This window comes from Elgaria multicarinata, chromosome 9 (genome assembly GCF_023053635.1).
Source record: "Elgaria multicarinata webbii isolate HBS135686 ecotype San Diego chromosome 9, rElgMul1.1.pri, whole genome shotgun sequence".
NCBI lineage: Eukaryota > Metazoa > Chordata > Lepidosauria > Squamata > Anguidae > Elgaria > Elgaria multicarinata.
In genome coordinates this window covers 66,304,601-66,324,820 of record NC_086179.1, presented here as the reverse complement: position 1 = coordinate 66,324,820, position 20,220 = coordinate 66,304,601, and the positions used below count along the sequence as shown (strand labels likewise).

Below are 20,220 nucleotides of genomic sequence, written 5' to 3'. Positions count from 1 at the left end.
TTATACATACATACGTATGTATTATAAGTATATGTGCATAGTTTTCTTCAGAAGATACCTCTTTGCATGCTCCCTTCCATGCACTGATCATGTGTGGAAGGGAAGTGGGATTGCACACGTTTTCCTGCCCCCAAGCTCCATGTGTACAGTTGAAGGAGAGAATGAAAAGAGCTGTATGTTGGGTTGTCCACAGAATCAGAAACCCTGATTGCTCAGGCTTCCTGATCGAATGGAGGGGCTTAACACATGTAAGAGTTGTTCATTGGTAGAGGCCCTACCATTCTATCCTTCCCCTATATGCTCGGTGGGCCCAGGAAACATACAGAGGTTGAGGGCAGGGCCAATGGGCACAATCCCCTTCCATAAGGTCAGTAAATGCATGGAAGAGAATGTGAGGCTATGGTCTGTTCCTAGGGTTTCCAACATGGTGTCTTTTGTCATCCACCAGGTTCCCTACTCTTGATTTTTATTTTTATATTAAAAATGTACTTAGGTTCTAGGGCAAGTTACTTTCCTTTTATCTCACTGGTTTGCCTTCTGGGAAATGGGTATCTTGTGACTGACGATGTCCACCATGGCAACCATTTTGTGAGAGTGCCCATGATACTCTCTCAGAATTCCAAATGTGCTCACCAACCTAAAAAGTTTGGGGACCCCTAGTCTCCTGAATGTGCACCGGTGAGGAGCAAGGGTAGCAGGCACAATCCTGAACTTCATTCCATGTGTTCATTGCTCATGCCATGTTACACAAAGAAGACTAAACATTCTGGGTGCCTTCATTCTGGTCTGCCTGCATATGCTGAAAATTCTGTTGTGAGCTAACTGGAATGTTTCTAGCATGTGTCTTAGGCAGGGAGGTTTGCATGTTGTCCAAGCTAATCAGGAGGGATGCTTATTCTTTTTACTTTCCACAGTCGTTTCACCTGCTTGGTCCGTTCCCCTTTGCATACTCAGAGCACAAGGGTGCTTACAGGAAGAGGGGAGGTGGTATTACTTTTCTCAGTAGCAGCTACAGGAGTTTTGGTGCTGGATTCAAGACACAGTCCAGACATCAAGGCCCTCCTCACATGAGGCTTTTATCGTGCACTAGTGAGTTGGTCACTCATGGAAGTTTGCGGGTCCTTTCCACAACACTGTCAACCTCCAGTGCCTCTCCTATTGTTTTTAAGCTTTATTCCACCATTTTTAACTCGCCAAAAAATGCAGTAACATTTCCGAAATTGTGCAATATAGCAGCACCATCTACTGGCTGTATAAATGGAACATATGGAACTTGTCCAGAAAGCAAACAAACAAAAAAGAGGGGGAAGTATGTGTATTGTACCAATCATAATCCTACAACAACTCCAGAAGAAGACCCAGTAAAGGTGCAGGATTTCTGCTTCAATGTAGAACAGCCCCAAGTGTTGCTTTTTAAGCTCTGCTGCTGAGGCTGGAGCTGGATGTCATTATGAAGTGGGAAAACCAGATGTGTGAGTGACTTGCACATCCGCCTTTTGTGCTTCTTGCATAATGTCCAAATGGGGGAAGTGGCACATATTCCCCTTGGCCAGATACATGGGCACCATATGCTAGGCAGTTCCATGCCAAAAAGCTACTTTTGGAAAGTGGACAGGGTGGCCATTGCTCTTGCCCAATAAACTGCTGTTTTGACTTTTACGCACACAATTTGCACATAGCAAACATTTTCCTATGGAGTTATGACTCATGGGCACTGGCAGTAAAATGGAAACAAGTACACAAGGGTTCAATTATGTGTACAAAAAATGAAGCATAAACAGAATGAACGTTTGATCAGAACAAACACAATTGCTGGCTTAATTCTTGAGGAATAATTCTTCAATCCCAAACTAGATAAAATCCGGAGTCCTATATAAGTGTGTACTAGAGTAAAATAAGCAGACTACAGACATGATCAAGCTGGCCTCCCTTCAAATCTTAACTAACTTTTGAGATTCATTGCAGTTGTGAAGGCTCAAGAGAAACAAAAATGCCCCAGTGCACTGCTGAAGACGGCCTGCCAACTGAAGTTCCAAACCTATATTTAGTAAATCATTTGAGACTTTTATATGGGAGAGCTTCTCTCTTTCACATGCACACACACACACAGAGTACTCAAATACACTTTTCAGCTGAAAATCATGGTTACAGCGAACCTTTGGAAACCACACATTCAGTGGGAAGCTAAGGCCTGACCTACGCACATTCACTAGGGGGTAGATGGGAGTGAAGGAATGGTGGAAGCAGGTGAAGGGATTGCTTAAGTCTTTCCTGGTCAGTAATTGTTCTCCAAATGACCATCCCTGACAGTGCTTCCTTGCCTTCACAGAGTTCCAAATAGATGTTTACCTAGGGTGACCATATGGAAAGGAGGACAGGGCTCCTGTATCTTTAACATTTGCATAGAAAAGGGAATCTCAGTAGGTGTCATTTGTATGCATGCAGCAACTGGTGAAATTCCCTCTTCATCACAACAGTTAAAGCTGCCTGACCAGGTACAAAAGAAGAAATTTCACCAGGTGTTGCATGCATATAAACGACACCTGCTGAAATTCTCTTTTCTATACATCTGTTAAAGATACAGGAGACCTGTTCTCCTTTCCATCTGGTCACCCTATGTTTACCTTCACAAGCAAACATTTGGAACTCTGAGTGGAAAAACAGCTTGGGTGTGTTTGTGACTTTATGTTTGTATTTATTTTATATATTTCTTGGCTGCCTTTCAAGACCGTGGTCTTCCCAAGGTTGCTTACACTATAAAAGAGTAACATTCTATAAAGAATTATAAAAGCACTTTAAAATTTAAACAATTGTAAGCTAGCAAAATAAAATACGATTTCAAAACTTTAGCAGCAGCAAATACCATAAAAGCTTTTCATTGGTCCCGTTCAGAAGACACCTTAAACCATGGCTTTAACCACAGTGAATAAAGCTTTTGGCCTTATTCACCGTGGTCAAAGTAGTAGTTTAAGGTGTCTTCTAAACTGGGCCAATGTAAAGCTGTCTAAAAAGCAGAGACGGAGCTATCCCTATCAGGAGTGAATTCCACAGGATAGGGGCCATCCTTGCAAAGGCTCCTCTGTAGTGTCCACCAATTACTGATCCTAGGGGAGGACTAGTAAATAGAGCCTCCAAATTTTTTCTTAAAGCACAGGGAGGTTCATATGGGTGTAGGCAGTCTTTAGAGCTCTAAAGGTCAACACCAGAACTTTCACAAGGGCCCAGAAATGCACAGTAACTGGAGCAGCTGGTACAGGTGTAATGTGGTCTGACTATCTAATGGCTAGCCCCAACAAGGATGCAAGCGGTTGCATTCTGTATAAGTTCAATTTTCTGAGTCATCTTCAAAGACAGCTCCAGTTAGAGCTAATTACAGTAGTCTAGTTAGATGTAACTAGAGCATGCATAACTGAGGCTAGGGGGCTGTCTTGATGTCTTCTTTGCTCTAGGGTGGCTCCAAATCTGCACGGCACTAGTTAGATGACGCAGCCATAGATTCGATTCCACCAAGGGCAAAGAGCCAAAAATGCGCAGCTGAAAACTCAGGGACTTCCCCAACTCTTCCAGCCAGAGTAAGGGCAGTCCAGCTCTTTCACTGGTCTGTCCTCACTAAGGAACTTCTCTGGGGGCATTCCTGGTGGATGGCAAACCCTAATTGGTTGCCATCTGCTGGGCAGAGGGTGGAGGTGGGCTGGTGAGAAGGATGGGAACGTCTCACACTGCCTTACCAGGGAGAAGAGTATTTTCTTCCCCTGAGCTGGTGCTGGTGCCTCCTCCTCCTCCTCCTCCTCCATTATTTCACCCCTGCCTGTCGCCGCTGCCACCTCCTCCTCTTAAAAAATATTTTCTTCCCCTCCCCACAAACTGCTACCGCTGCCTCCTCCTCCCAGGGAGGGATGGGGTTGGCGGTCAGATGACAGCAATAAACCCCGCATTTGCTCCCTGACGTGGGGATTATTTGGCACAACCCCGCAGGAGCGAAAGCACAGGGTTTGGGTGGAAAGTGGTGCCAACTTGGCGCCATGAACGACCCCCCTAGGCTGGGGATGATGGGACTTGTGTTTTATCACATTTGGGGGATCAGGTTGGGTAAGGGTAGTATTTCACTTCTGTTGCCTACAAAAGCAATAAGCTACCTGTTTTACTCCTGCATTAAAAAGAAAAGTGCTAATTGTCATGCATTCTATATTAAGTAAGGGAGTCTGAAAGTTGCTGCCTTCAAAAAGGGCATCCTATTCAACTGTTTCTGCCGAGGAGGACAGAAGTAGCACACACTCTGTTTCTGAGCCATCCTCAGACAGCCTACTCCAAGGAACAGCAGTAATCTATTACTTTTAGCAGTAAATTCACACCCCCACCCCCACCCCCACCACATCAACCCCTACAGCAGTCTTTCAAATGCTAAAACTGTAGGGGCACACCCAGCAGTAGTTCCAAATGCATCAGCAACAGCAGAAGCAGACACAGTCACGGTTAAATGGCAGGTCTAGATGGGGCGATATCCCGGGGATCATCCCAGGATCATCCCTGTGTGTCCACATGATGCATAGGGCATCCCGGGAGCAGGGAGGGACTATCTCTCCCTTGCCCTGGGATATCGCCCTACCCTTCAATTCCAATTTGTGTCCTGCCGTCACAATTTTGTCCGAGCTCCTTGTGAGTAACCACGAGGAGCCAGGCATGGGATATGGAGCTCCTCAGGAGCTATGTGCCCATCAGGGGTGGGGTGGGGGGAGAGCGAGTTTTTTTAAAACACACACACACACACACACACACACACACTTTACAGTTTTGTTCAAGCGCTTGTGTGCTCATTTTCCTTTAAAAAAACAAAAACAAAATGGCGGGCGTGATGTCCTCTTCCTCCTGGCATGTCGCGCACCGCATGTAGACAAGGGGGACGATCTCACGATCATAAAATCGCGAGATCATCCCCCTCAACCCCCCCTTGTCTAGCCATGCCGTAAGAAGTAAATCCGACTGAATTAAATAGGATTCATTCCCAGGTAAGTGTGTATAGAACTGTAGCCTTAAACTGCTATTTTAAACTGTTAATTAGCCACCATTATTATGCTTACAGAAAGCATTCTTTTATTTTGATTTTAGTCATTTGCAGTCATCATTCACTTAAAAAAAAAAAAAAAAAACTGAAATTCCAGTTCTGCATGGATGTGTAAATAATATCATCCACGTTGATGCCAACATACCTAGCAATGGGTAGGTTCTTGTTAATCTCCAAACCAAGAATCTGGAATATGTTTAATCCTAATGAGAGTGAAATTCCAGACTTCTGAAACAGGGACTTAAGTGGATGTTCTGAATTACTTAAAAGCCCTTGTGAAATGGCTTGATGTTTCTCATCAGTGGAATAGATCTGTAAAAGCATATCGCCTGATCCTAACCTAACCATGCTTTCTTGGAAGTAAATGCCACTGATTTCAATGGGACTTACTTCCTACTAAGTATGCATAGGATTGTAGCCTTAGTTTAAAAACAAACACCCAAACAGAAACAAAGTTACATACGGGCAACTGTGAGTAGGAGTTGGCAGAAGGAACACACACAAGAGCCCCTTTCTTTCTGCTCACCCTTTTAGTAGGCAGGCTTGATCTGGCCAGCTTTGATTAGGGATACTAAAAGGCAACAACCAGTTAGCTGCACCCAGGCAGTATTTACTGATTCAGAGAAAGAAAGGCCATGAGTGGGTGTAGGGAGAGGCTGCGCTTGTGAAAGGAACAAGAAAGCTTTGGTAAAACACAGACTATGGCATAAAATCCCAACGTTTATACTTGTGTGCAATTCTGCATTAACAGACTTCTTGTACATGTAAGAACGTGTAGCCTCTGGTGCCAGGGTCTGAAGAGTAACAAGGCTATTCCAGAATTCTCTTCTCTCACCGCCTATTTGCATGCTGTGATTTTATTTTGCAATACTATTTTTAAAAAAAACTTCTCCTGCCCCATGTATCACATTAGATCATGTCTGGTTTAGATTTTTCCTTTTAAAATGCAGCTTTCAAGTCTTCGTGCTGACATTGGGGACTGTGAACTTTAACGAATATTTATTCTATCGATTTCTAAAGCTACTTTGCGTGGCTTCTGGGAATTATATAGCATGATTTTGTAAGGTGCACAAAAAGCAAAGGAAACTGTGTTGGCCTATAAGAACAATTCCAACATCTACAGTTGGGCAGTAGTTCTATGGAGACTGACCAAAATGTCAGAAAACAGTAAGCAAGCTTTTGAGTTTTTCAGAAATCTTCATCAGGGTGATGAATTCAAAAACCTGCTCACTAGTTTCTCACATTTTGATTGGTCCCCTTAAAGGAAATGCCAATTCCTGGTTCTGAGATGCTTTGAGATTTTTTTTTAAAAAAAATCAAGGATGGTTTAGGCCCCCCTGAGAGAGTGCCTTCTCCCCTACCAACCTGCCTGGTCACTGAGGTCATCCAAAGGCATGCTCCTGGTGGTTCCACATAGTCCCATCCTCCGATTAGAGTCCACGGCAGCCCCCCTCCTATAGAATTCCCTGCCTCTGAAGGTCAGGCAGGTGCCAACTTTGTATTTCTTTTGGCACCTCCTAAAAACATCATTATTCCAGGAAGCCTTTTCTTAATGACTAGCCATGGTTTACTGTACATTTTGCATCTTTTAAAATCTATTTTAAAGTGTTTTATTCTGTTTTTGTTTTTATTTTATCTTGTACACCGCTCTGAAATTTTCGATGGGGAGTGGTATATATATATATTGTAAATAAATAATAAATCTACACAGAGTATTTACTCTGGTGATACAGATGTTAGTGGCACATGATGTTCCTCCTCTTTGCAGCAACCACAGGTTTTCATGCTGTAAAACCCACCGTTTTGCAAAGTTGTTTTGTGACAGATTTTTCTATAGTGCTCTCTTCTTGTGTAGTATGGGTAAGAAATAAATTTATTATTATCATTATTATTATTATTATTTCGCGTAATTTGGGAGTCTGTATGACCTCAACGAGTGATCCTAGCTTCCATACCAGCTGGGGGCGCAGCACTGACAGGAGGAAGGGAAGGTTGCATCATTTGCACCTATGCGGAGGAGCAGAGCTTCAGATAAGATGCTGTTTTCCTCACTTCTGCCCTGAGAACAGCTTGCTAAACGTTTCTATTCAGAAGTAATTTCTTTGACTTCCACTGCGCTTTCTCAGCACAGAGCAGAGAAAGGGGCGGAGAAGCTTATTGTTTTAAATCTATGTTTATCGAGGTGTATACCTTCACAAAAGGTTTAATGACTTCTTCTTTTTTAAAAAAAAAGAAAAAAGAAACTTGCTGATGCCATGAAACTCCACCCATATATGCCTGAATGTAATACCATTTCTCATGCAGTCTGCCATGCGTAAGTGTTTCTTTTATACACACCGCTTTAATTGGTGGCATGTGCCATGGGAGGAGCAAATCCGATTTGATGAAGATGCGATTTCAAACTGAGTCACATTGGAAAAGGCTTTCCACGTAGCTTGCTCCTTGAAGCTCCATCTGACGAGCGTTTTATTGCACGCTTGTTACTGGGCACTCATGGATTCCTCAGAGGTAGTTCGCATGACGTCGTCTGCCTCCCTCGCACATTCCGGTCTTCCTTGCACCGCAAGAAAAACCAGAAAAACGCCAAAATATTTTTTAAACCGAAGTTGCTGCTCTCTCCTGCTGTGTGTGGGAGAAGCAGCATGTTCACAACAGACTGAATGGACCTCGTGCACCTTGTTTACTTCCTGTTTGAAAACAGGAAGTAACTGAGTGTCCACGGAGAAGCAACGGTAGCCAGCGTTTCTTCCAAGGTGTGATGGAGCTTTTAGTCTACACAAACAGCAGATCAGATGGTTAAACTGTGTAATGTACTGCTTCAGACTGCAGCGGGTAGCAGTGTGTGTGCGCGCGTCCGTGTGTGTTTAAATAAAGGTAATAATAACATTGTTACATTTAGAAAAACAACATGTGAAGGAAAGAGCTAAGCTAGAACCCTTCCCAGCTGACATCTAGCTTGCTATGTGCAGGGAGTTTAAAAATAAATAAATAGGGGAACATTCAATCATGCAACCCCCTTCACCCATGTGCAGTTTGAATTCCTAAAAATCCAAGATAGGTTTTGTCATCTCATCTGCTGCCTGTTTAGTCCAGGATTAAATCGGAATTCTGGAGGTAATAATAAACGCTTTCTCTTTCTTAATGCTTGAGCCAGAGAGTTCTGACTACAGGGAGTGCAGTTCAGCATTAAACTGAACACAATCAAAAAACATTGTGGGCATAAGACAATCAGAGGACACAGTTCTGAAGACCTTTGAAATTAGGGTTGCTATCTATCCTATTTCTCACGTGGAGAGTATCAGGACTGAAGAACTATGTTCAATGCCCAGAGCAACTTTTAACGGTATGCTCTAATTTGGAGAATGAGCAGATGAGTTTTGGCAGTGTCTCCTCGTCTCTGTTAAGCTCTCCTCTGTTGTTACTGCTGTTCGGCTGTTACTGCAGCCGAAACTCTCCCCCGGCCTGAGTTCGATCCCAGTGGAAGCTGGTTCTCAGGCAGCTGGCTCAGGTCGACTCAGCCTTCCATCCTTCCGAGGTCGGTAAAATGAGTACCCAGCTAGCTGGGGGAGAGGGAACTGCGACTGGGGAAGGCAATGGCAAACCACCCCACTACAAAGTCTGCCAAAAAAACGTTAGCGAAAGCAGGCGTCCCTCTAGGAGTCAGCAATGACTCAAGTGCTTGCATGAGAGGTTCCTTTCCTATTGTCATTTTTAGTGAGGCTCGTGCGTCTACTGCCCAGGAGCCTGGGAAAGGAAAGAAAGATTTGAGATGGCTGGAGATGAAATGTCGTGATTGATCAGGGCAAGTCTTCCTCCTCTCCACTCTGCCATCACTTGGCTCACCCAAGGCTTGTAGTCATTGTGCTGGTCCACCAGGAAGCTTATGTCTGTGCTCACAGAGACAAAGAGGGACCTTGTTAGTACAAGTCTTGCACCAGTCAAGGGACCACAGAAAAAGATGGAGTGGATGGGAAAACACTACTGAATCCAAAAGGTTTCATTTCCCAGCTACACCTGTCTCTTTTCCAGGTCTGGCTGTAGATAAAGAACATAAAAAGTGCCCAGATGAATTGAACCAAAGCTTTCCAACAGCAACCAATTAAATCCCTGTTTCTAACAGTGGCTAACCAGATGCCTCTGGGAAGCTTACAAAGAAGGCATGAAGTCAACAGCCTCCCTTGGTGTCTGCCCTAGCATCTAACATTCAGAAATATACTGCCTCTGGAAATGGTCTCTTTTTAACTATCATGGTCTAGCTCAAAGGTAGGGGAACCTGTAGCTTTCCAGATGTTGTTAAACTCCAATTCCCATCAGCTCCAGGAAGCAATGGTCACAGAAGAAAAGAACTAGAGTTCAACAACATCACATGTTTTCCACCCCTGAACTAGCTAATGACAGGCTTAACCAGTCTAGAAGTTTATCTAATCCTTTCAAAAAGCCATCTCATTCATAGCAAAAGTGTGTAACATTCAATTCTATTACAGTAAAAGCAGCTTCAGGAGAGGATGATTTTCATTAGAGAAATGGCAGAAACCTGTATCTTTCCCATTGCATCTCTTTCTCTCTCCCCATCCCTGCCACATAAAAGAATTAAATTGTTAAGCTAAACCTTTCTCTCTCCCCTGTAATTCTTTTTTTAAGGTTGGTGTCCAGAAAAAAAAAACTCAATTCAAAGGTGACAAACTTATTTGACAAGCATGATATTATCTTGCTTATTTTGTATTTCCAAGAGCTAGTCTGCAGGTGGAATTTTCCACACTGCAAATTCAATGACTTAACAGTAATCATGAAGGGTAGAAGCAATTCCCTGCTCTGTGTATCCCCTGCCTATTTGTGAGCAAAAGTAACCAAACTATGCACCAAAAAGGTGTGCAACCTATACAGATTGGGCAAACTAAATACATGCATATGCATCTCATTTTCCATTATTTATTGTTAATTCAACACATGAGTTGTTCTATTACCAAAGCTTTCAGCTATTTATTTTATACAGTAAGTATTTAAAAAACACGCACAATAAAATCCAGTTAAATACAACCCAAAACTAAGAGCAATACAAACACAATTTAAAATAGCCAAGATTAAAATATCAAAATTAACAAATGCTAAAATGAATGAAGAATATCCATAGAGATAATAAAAGATCTGAGACACAACACTGAAGATACAATCAGGCGAAGTATACAGAAAGATAAAAGGCCCAAGAGAATAAAAAAGGCTTTGCCTGGCACCAAAATAATCAACCAAGTAGGCACAAGGCAGTCCTCTCTGAGGGAAACATTTCAGGATTGGCAGATTACCCCTAAAATGTATTCTGGTTTTATTAGTCATGGGAAGGGGAAAAGAGCTTTGGGCAATGAATCTTTAGGCAATGAATCTATGGGCAATGTCAGCCTCTTGACCTTCAGGCATTTCCCACCACACATGCAAAGTGGCAATAGTTACCAAGCTAAAAGAAATCTGACCCCCTTTTTTGCACTTCTATCTGCTTGGACTCTGACTGCTGCTAGCATCTTCTGTACTGCAGATATCTCTGCTCACTTCTGCTTGAAGAGGGGGGGCGATCCCGGACTTACCTCCTGCTGGGATTGTCCCCTGTGTCCACATGGCCAGCATGATGTCCGTGATGGGAGGAGGGACGTTGTGTGAGTGGAGGTGGCCACTCGCACTCCAGCGAAAGGTAAGTGGGGAACCCCCCCCGCTCCTGCTCCCCAACCCACCCCCGATACCTCCCAACCTGGCTCCTTCCCTCTACTGATCCCCGCTACTCGCAGGGAGGAGGGAAGAAGCTGTGATGGGCGGCCACACACCTTCTGTGGTCTCAGAATGATCCTGAGACTGTTGGAGGAATTGGGTTTTCCCAGGGATTATTTATCCCTGGGAAAATGCGTGCTCGTCCCCCCTGCGTCATTTGGATGCACAAGGACTCGGCCGTGACCAGCCTGCATTTTCGGGCTGGTGTAGAAATGGCATTACTGTGCTTGGGGAGGGGATGGTTAAACTTCCCCCCACCCTACACCGTTTCTAGCCCTGAAATGCAACCCCTTCCCTTGCAGGGCGTTCAAAAAAAAGAGGAAAATCTCAATTGAAACCAATGGAGCATTTTTTCCTGTTTTTTAAGAGTGGATTTCATGGGGGAAATGGTGGTAGTGGGAAGGTTTAAACCTACCCTCCCAGGGCACAGTGGTCCTGTTCCAAATTGGGACCACACTTACACGAGAATAGATAAAAAGATGTTTCAGCTACGTGATTGGCGTAACGTATAGTTTGGCTCTCATACTGTACATCTGGGGAGCCCATTCCCTGCTCTTCACAGCTTACAAGGCATTTAAAAAACAAACACTGACGCCATTTGAGGAAATGCTTACAGAGCAGATTCCTTGGCCCTAGCCTAACCATTTGTCTTCCATGGTTGACTTTGCTTTTATGGCCCTGTGTAGGTGTCAGCATGGAGTGGTGACAAGAAATGCAGAAGTCCTGAACAATGGTTACAGTGGTCAGAACTGTAGGTAGGATGGAATGGTTCTAACCTAAACTGAGGGTATGACACATGCAAAAATTTGCCTTATAAAATCTTTTTTGTAAAAGGATGTCAATTAAAGCTGGTTACACCTTTGTATTTTACCTTAATGAATCCAGAAAAAAAAAACCCCACTAGCCCTAGCTTCCATACTTTCAGTCATTAGAATTGCCATTTCATCTATAAGACATACACTAAAAGCTGGAAACATTCACCCCCTCTACCTCCCTATTTGTTTGGCAGCAGGGCTGACATCAGCACCTGGCATACTTGAGTCGTTGTTGGAGACCAAACACCCCAACAGGTCCTATTACTGACAATGGCCATGGGCCTGCTGTGACATGCAGCTGGACGTGGCAGCCATTTGCCATTTTAGATTTCCCGCAGTGCCTTAGAGAAGCTGATGTAGCTTTGCTCTGTGACAAGGGAGAAAATTAAAAATGGCAGCCAGGGGTCCACTGAAGTACCAGGGGAAACACTTACCAGGACTCCCTCAAACATGGAGCTGCCCTGTGGTTAATGGATAATTAGTCCACAGCTAGATCTTGAATATAGAACCTTATAGTAGCCCTCAGATTTCCACTGAGAATGAGCAACCCGTTTTATAGGTACTGCACTAACATACAGCAAAAGATTGTTGTCAGATATTAAGTCCTTGATACACATTAATATTAAGACCAGGATTGGCACTTCTGTGATAGTAGGAGTCACACTATTACAAACTGAGTAAAGGACATGTAGTTTGAAGCAAGAGAGCAGCTGTCCACCTCCCCTGTGAAGAATTATTTGACAGTCAGGCCTAGCAAGGCTGCTCCTTTACTCGCAAAGAGAGTGAGAGCAATGTGTTTGTAATGTGTATATAATATTTTTTTTTGGTCAGTATGCTGAAACATGAACGATTATCCCATCTGACATACCTGCAACAAGAACAACCACCACCAATGTCCAAAGTGGGCCTAGTTAGCTCAAAGCATTCCAGGGAACCAGTGTTGTAGCTACAAGAGGAGCTAAGCTGCCTGTTCTCCTCAGAAGCATTCTAAGCCCTTGGATGTTCAGCTTTTGTGAAAAGAAAAAAAATCTATTTGCAGAGATATAAAGATATTGCATAAAGGCAATACACAATCGCTCACAAAGAAGTAATCTTGCCTTTCAAAGTTCTCCTCAATGGATACCAAGGAAATGGGATAATTGAGACGCAATGGGCTCTTAATTTGTATGTATATTCTTCAACTGCTCTGCAATGATTTCCCACCCCCATAGCCCCCACCTCCTTGGTACAATATTTCTGGCTACAGGCTTGCAAAGAACTTAGACAAAGAATAAAACAAAAAACTAGGCTGTGAATTCAAATCCAACTTTGTACTGAATCTATTTATTTCTATTCCAGTACTATAAGTACTTGAAATCATGGTCACCCTGAAATCTGCAAGAAAGACAGGTTGAGATGAACCAATTATGTGGTAAAATGATTCCTAGACTTATCACTCCAGACTGTAGATGGAAACTTATATGACTGAATGCTCCCATATATTAAAAAAATACACAAATAGCATAATCCTATACATAGGATTCAGAAGTAAGATCCATTAACTTCATGGGACTTACTTCCAGCTAAGTAGGTATAGAATTATAGCCAAATGAAATTGAATATTAGGGGAAAGGTTCTAGTTTAGCATTTTCTTTCACATGCTCTTTTCTATGTTTGTGTGTGTGTGTGTGTGTGTGTGTGTGTGAGTGTGTGTGTGTGTGTGTGAGAGAGAGAGAGAGAGAGAGAGAGAGAGAGAGAGTATTCTTTGACCTGGTTCACATGAAACAACAACCCAGAATAGAAACTGAGTGTGGATTGTATTGTGAGTTGCCATTACATGGCATGCAAACCCTGCACTATGGTTTAACTATGGCTGAGTTCGGACGACATGCTAATAAATAGTTGTTTCCCATTCCGTTCCTATTATCACACCCCCTGTTGATTAGCATGTCGTCCAAACTCAGCCTATGTGTTGTTAGCCATGAACAACCCAGAAAGAGAGCCCATGGCTTGTTATTGGATTGTGAACTCTATGTTGTTCATGGTTAACTACAAATAGTGTAGGGTTCACATGAAATGATAGCCCATGATTCAACAAACCATACTCTGGGTTGCCGGTACATGTGGACCAGGCTCTTCTCTCTCTCTCTCTCTCTCTCTCTCTCTCACACACACACACACACGTCTCTGCTTGTACTCTGAATTGCTACTATTCAGAATACAGTATAGACTGTGGAATGGCCTGCCAGAGGAGATTTGTCAACTTAACAGTCTTTTAGCATTTAAGAAAGCTATAAAGACTGATCTCTTCCGGCAGGCCTATCCAGTGGAATTTTAGGATGCTTTTAGGATGTTTTTAGGAAGTTTAACAATTGTATACTGTGTTTTGATTAATATTTTATGTATTTTATACTTGTTGTTGTTCCCCACCTCGATCAGGATGGAGAGGCGGGTTAGAAATAAATTATTATTATTATTATTATTATTATTATTATTATTATTATTATTATTATTATTATTATTACAATACTCTTAGTTAAAAGTCACCACAACATAATATGTGTGTACTAAGGTGGGGGAATAACCCTTATGCTGCTGAAAAGTCCACTATTTGATGCTAATGTTCTCATTTTCCTCTGAGACTCTGGATATAACTGACATCTTTAATGTCTCCCCTGAGGAAGGTTTGCAAATGTTTCCTCTAAGAAATGTGTTTTTTCACATTGGTGACTGGCCTCCTATTCCCTGTAGGATCTATCTTTCTCTGTTTAATAATGTTGTTTGGCGCTATCTAGATTCCATCCAGCTCTGAACATATCACTAATCCTCAGAAGGTTTTGTTGCTTTGGGAACCTCAGCTGCCACTGAAAAATGAGCTAGAAAATATGTTCTCCTCACTGCCTGAATACTCCCCTTCCCATGCCTATTTTTTGCTTCCCAGCTAAGGATAAATAAATATTATAGTATTTATGTAAGCTGCTTTTTGGTGAATTGTTTTACACAATACTTTAATTTCCACAATCTATTGCAGAACAACTTGGTCATTGGGATGAATGATGAGAGATCTGAGATATTAACAGACAAATTCTGTGTGTATCACCTCAAAAGTCCCTCTGTATTCAATGGAGCTTACTCTAAGGGTACATAGCCTACAACTCCTATCAGCCCTAGGCAGCATAATGGTGAGGGATCACAGGAGTTGTAAGCCAAAACATCAGCAGGGCCAAAAGTTGCCCACTTCTGGTGCACAGGATCACAGCCTTAGAGGCTCAAGAAAGACACATCTCTGTCACAGATCTTCAGCCTGTGAAATGGGAATGCCAGAATTGTAGGAAGAACATTATTGGCCCCATGGGGAAATTTATGGTTTTCTGACTAGTGGACAGGAATTGGGAGTGGAAAACCCTTGATTCTATGAATGATGGGGGAAGAAAGGGAATGTTGTCTATCCTGGTTCTTTAAGGCAATTGACATTTTCAGGGAGGAAAATGTGTGGTGTAGCTTTCTAAGGATTGTATTATGTTACAATACAGGTGGTAGGATGGTATACTTGATTGTTCCTCCAAGTCAATAGCTCCTTGCTAGCAGCACAAGGAGATGGGTTCTAGAATAACAGATAAGTGGAAACTCTAAATTAGCATTAAGACAAAATAAATATAATGATAGAACCAAAATAGTGTGGGCTAAATAAATTAGATCCTTTCTTCTGAGGTTGTAGCTACTCAAGTACATGTTCAATTCAATGAAATATGATATTGTCAGATTTCAAATCTATCTAGGAGTATCCCCTCTAACATGGAAGCCCTGCTCTATTCCCAGACCACTCAATAGTGATGGAAATGCACCCAGTCACACTTTCATCCTTATTATTAATTATCTGACATGCTCTAACTAGATATGGGGAAATTCACCTTCACTGAGCAATCCTATCTATGGTGTTGTTTTTTTAATTTTTTTTTAGCAATGTTGGTATTTCAGGGCCTAAGTAACTCCCTGCTGCTCTAACTCTATGAGATGAGCCTTTTCTGCTGCCACCAATTATCTTGAGCAATCCTATGGCTCCTAGACATTTCTGAGGTGTCAGGGGAAGTTGGAGATACACCCTCCTCCCCTCCCTCAAAGCTGATGGAGAGCACAGTGCCAACAGGCCTCCGAGGTTGGAAAAGCAAAACAACCTCGGAGAGGGAGAAAAGGGGGTGTTTTGGTGAGCGGGGAGGAGAGGAGACTGGAGAGGCCAAGATACGAGTTATCCTGAGGTCTAGCAAAAAATGCAAGGTGGGAGGATGGGGAGATGAAGATCACCTCTGCTGCTCTTTCTGCCCTACTTCGGATGTTTGGAAGTCTCCGAATGTGGAGGAGTCTGATCATCAGGGGCTCAATCAATAGCTTGGTATAAGAGGCTTAGGTGTGAGATGGTCACTAACACTAGAAACAAAATGAACCATGAGCAACTGCTTAGTTAAAAGGATATTTTGCACATAAGGGAATATTTACTTAATATTTACCTGTTGTATTTCTGGCTGCTTGGGCTGTTTATCTAAGTTTTAATGCCTGCTTGTGTAACCTTCTCCTGATGGGATCTTAGGGCAGCTTCCTGGCATAACAGCCACTTATTTCCTACTCCTGATCTTCACCAGCCACATATGACTATCCCACAGAGAAGAAATAGCTCAATATCCAGGCCTTACTATTCACTTTCTCATCAGCTGCTTCCTAACCCTTCTATCACACCACATATCAACCAGCAGACCACTCTGGCTATCAACCATCCAATTGACTCAAACTGTCAACCTGTTACTGTCAAGTGTCACTTCTCAACTGCTCTTTTCCACATACCTAGAACCTCTAGCCAATCAAAATTGAATTTACCTGATCCAGGTCCTATCCAAAAATATTCAAAGTGATAGTCTTTCTCCCTCTTTTCAGAACTGTCACCAAGCAGCTACTACTAACACCAGCCTCTGACATACTAACAACGCTAGGCCTCAGGCCTATACAGATGTACATTGTTAGGGTGACCATATGAAAAGGAGAACAGGGCTCCTGTATCTTTAACAGTTGCACAGAAATGCGAATTTCAGCAGGTGTCATTTGTATATACGGAGAATGTGGTGAAATTCCCTCTTCATCACAACAGTTAAAGTGCAGAAGCTATACTAGAGTGACCTGATTTAAAAGAGGACAGGGCACATGCAGCTTTAACTGTTGTGATGAAGAAGAAATTTCACCAGGTTCTCCATATATACGAATGACAGCTGCTGAAATTCCCTTTTCATTAAACTGTTAAAGATACAGGAGCCCTGTCCTCCTTTTCATATGGTCACCCTATGACAAAGCACCCAAACATTAACGAACAACATTGTGGGGAATTGCAATCACGTGTGTGTGTGTGTGTGTGTGTGTTTTCTCCCACATAACAGGCTGCACGGCATAGTACTTCAGTGTCCTACTGTTTTAAGTTGAGTGGACTGTAGAAATATGATTTTCCTAAAGTCCAATCAAGCTTGGATTACACCATCCTTGGCCATCTCATCTGCAGTATGACGTGTTTTTGCCAAGAATGGATCACATCCATAATTTCCCTGACTCAGATGGGCCCCAATACTAGTTTCCATTGACCCAAATTTGTTGGAATGAACAAAGTTTGACATTTACAAAATTGACAATAGATCCAAAAAGGCTTTTGCACCAAGTTATTTAATTATTTCTCCTTCCCTACTTCTGGCATTTTTAGATTGGAAAGAAGTTCTCTCTAATGGAGGTTTTCTGCTTCCATTTGGCTGAGGTGGGGTCTCAGTACATACTTCCAGTTCCATGAATAAACTATTCTTTTGCAAAAATTCTTCCATGTAAAACTTGGTCTATATAATAGAATTAGTGGTCAAATGGGATCTGCATCAAGATGTTGCAGTGTATGGTGTTCCTATTCAGGATTCCAGTGAGGCAGCCATGCCTTTTTGTAGGATACTGTGGTCCATTACCCTACTGACTGGTTTTTCACATCCTCATCCCCACCAACAGGGCGGATCCGCACGTCGGCCCCAGAGCGCATTTATGCGACCCCAGGGCACCCCGAAAATGATAGTCTGTACTTGCCTGTAAAAAGAAACGAGGAAGAGGCGCCGACGCCACCCAGCTTCCTGCTCCCTGGCCGGCTCGGAGAGCTCTTTTTGAAGAAGGCGGGGTAGAGAGCTTTTTCTGCTCTCCACCCAGCTCTCCATCCCAGCCGGGGAGCGGGAAGCTGGGTGGCGTGGCGCTGGCGGCATCATCGTCGTTGTCTCTTCCTCATTTCTTTTTACAGGTAAGTACAGACTATCGTTTTTGGGGTGCCCTGGGGTCGCATAAATGCGCTCTGGGGCCGACGTGCGGATCCGCCCACAGACACCATTTTATAGTCACCAAATATGCTCAGTCTTCATTGGGCTGTTTTGGGGTCGCTCCCTAAGTTGTCCCCCCCTGGTGTACACATACACACACTTCTGCAAACCTTGGGGGTTTCCCTGAACCTAGAGTGACCATATGACAAGGAGGACAGGACTCCTGTATCTTTAACAATTATATAGAAAAAGGAATTTCAGCAGGTGTTATTTGTATGCATGCAGCATCTGATGAAATTCCCTCTTCATAACAGTTAAATCTGTAGAAGCCCTGCCCTCTTTTGTATCAGGTCACTGCTGAAATTCTCTTTTCTATACAGCTGTTAAAGATACAGGAGCCCTCTTCTTCTTTCTATATGGTCGCCCTACCTGAACCTGCATGGGTGGTGGCATTTTGGCTACATAGGTAATGTCACTCACGCTGCAGTTGAGAATTAGAGGGAATAATTCAGCACACCTAATTAAACCTTCTCCTCTTTTCTCATGATGTTACATAATTAAATAAATCTTAGATAATTAACTTTATGAGTTTTCATTAATCACAGCTCAATCCTATGTTTTAACAATGTATATTATGTTTTAATTCAGTTTTATATATTTTATATTTACATTTTGCCTTGATCAAAATGGAGAGGCGGGTAAGAAATACATTTATGATGATGATGATGATGATGATGATGCATATTTACTCTGAAGTAAATTTCACTGTGTTATTCCCAGGTGAATGTGTGTAGTAGGACTGTATCCTAAATCTGCCTACATTTGTATTCAAATAAGCAATCATTCTGAAGAAAAAAAGCATTGCTTCTTTGTTTTAAATTATATCCATATATGTCATAGCAATCACCATTTTACCACTGGCTTTCCCTTCTATGAGAGAGAGAAACTGGAATACACTGTCTAAGGTGGCACCTGCACCTGAATTTTTTAAGTACACGTATTAAAAAATAATTTTCTTTTTTTTTAAAAAAAAATCACCTGCTTCTCATTCAATTTTTTAATTAAATCATCAAAAATGGATTAAGTATTGCAGCCCATTCTCTTTTCCTCTTTCTTCAGTGTCCAATGGGCTGGCCCATGACAGTTCACTGCCTGAGGCAAAGACAAGATGGCGCCCCCCGCATGCCACACACAGAAACTGTGCAGTTGTCTCCTGCATGCTACACACAGATAGGCAGTTGTATTTACTTCAACACTGATAATGGGACACCTATTATCATATTATTATATTATTATCATATTATTATTATAGTATATTATTATTATTATTATAGTATATTATTATATACTATTATCATATTATTGCAGCCTGCAAGCTTACGAAGTGCAAGGCAGACATGTGGCACACAGCTCTGTCCTCCAACACCATGCTGCCACTCCCACAATATAGTACCTAAGGCATCTGACTCACTCTGCCTAATGGTAGGGCCGACCTGGAATTAGGGCCTTTTCTTTTCTTTTCAAAAAGTGTTCCAGCCTTGCCTTCTGAAGCCAGGCTTTTATAGGCAGCTTGATATTTAATGAGAAAATATACAAATACATGTTTTCCTATTTAGTCAGAAAACCTGCAAAAGTTTTCTTTTGGGACAGCAAATCACCATGTACTCTTCCAGCTGTGCAGGCATGCAGAACGTACTTCTTACATACATGGCTTGACACAGTTGAACCATTTTAACATGTGTTACCTTATCCTTCATGCATAGACATTGCTTAATAGTCCACATATTTACTCAGAAATGAGTCCCAACAGGACTTACTTTCTAGAAAGGGTGCTTTGATTTGCAGTCTAACAGTAAAAACAACAAAGAGACTTATGACACTTTAAAAAGAAACACATTTATTGTGGCATAAGTGTTCGTGGACCAGAACTCACAATCTTATGCAGGTTTACTCTGAAGTAAACTCTATTGATATTCATGGGATTTATTCTCAGATTAGTGTGCACAGGTTTGCATCCGAAAACAACTTTCCCTTTTAAGGGATCAAAAACAGTTTTCCTGCAAGAACTAGCACTGCTTTTCATGTGCCTGAGCTAAGCAGTCACTGACATGTTCACATTCACAACATTAGTGTGAGGTCAGATAAGTCTCATTCCCATTTTCACAGATGAGCAAACTGAGTTTGAGGTATACTGACTTGCTGGAAGACATATAATGATTCCATGGCAAAGCTTGCTCCGAGCTCTTCCGTATTAATGCTTATCCAGTGCACCACACTGCTAAAAACTAGTAAA

General features: G+C 42.3%; 1 protein-coding gene across 2 annotated transcripts in view; it reads right to left on the bottom strand.

Annotated features, from left to right (window-relative positions):
* The window catches only part of CAV1 (caveolin 1), a 38,195-nt gene that overhangs the window by 14,900 nt on the left and 3,075 nt on the right, over window positions 1–20,220 (bottom strand). The gene's annotated exons all lie outside the window — the stretch shown is intronic.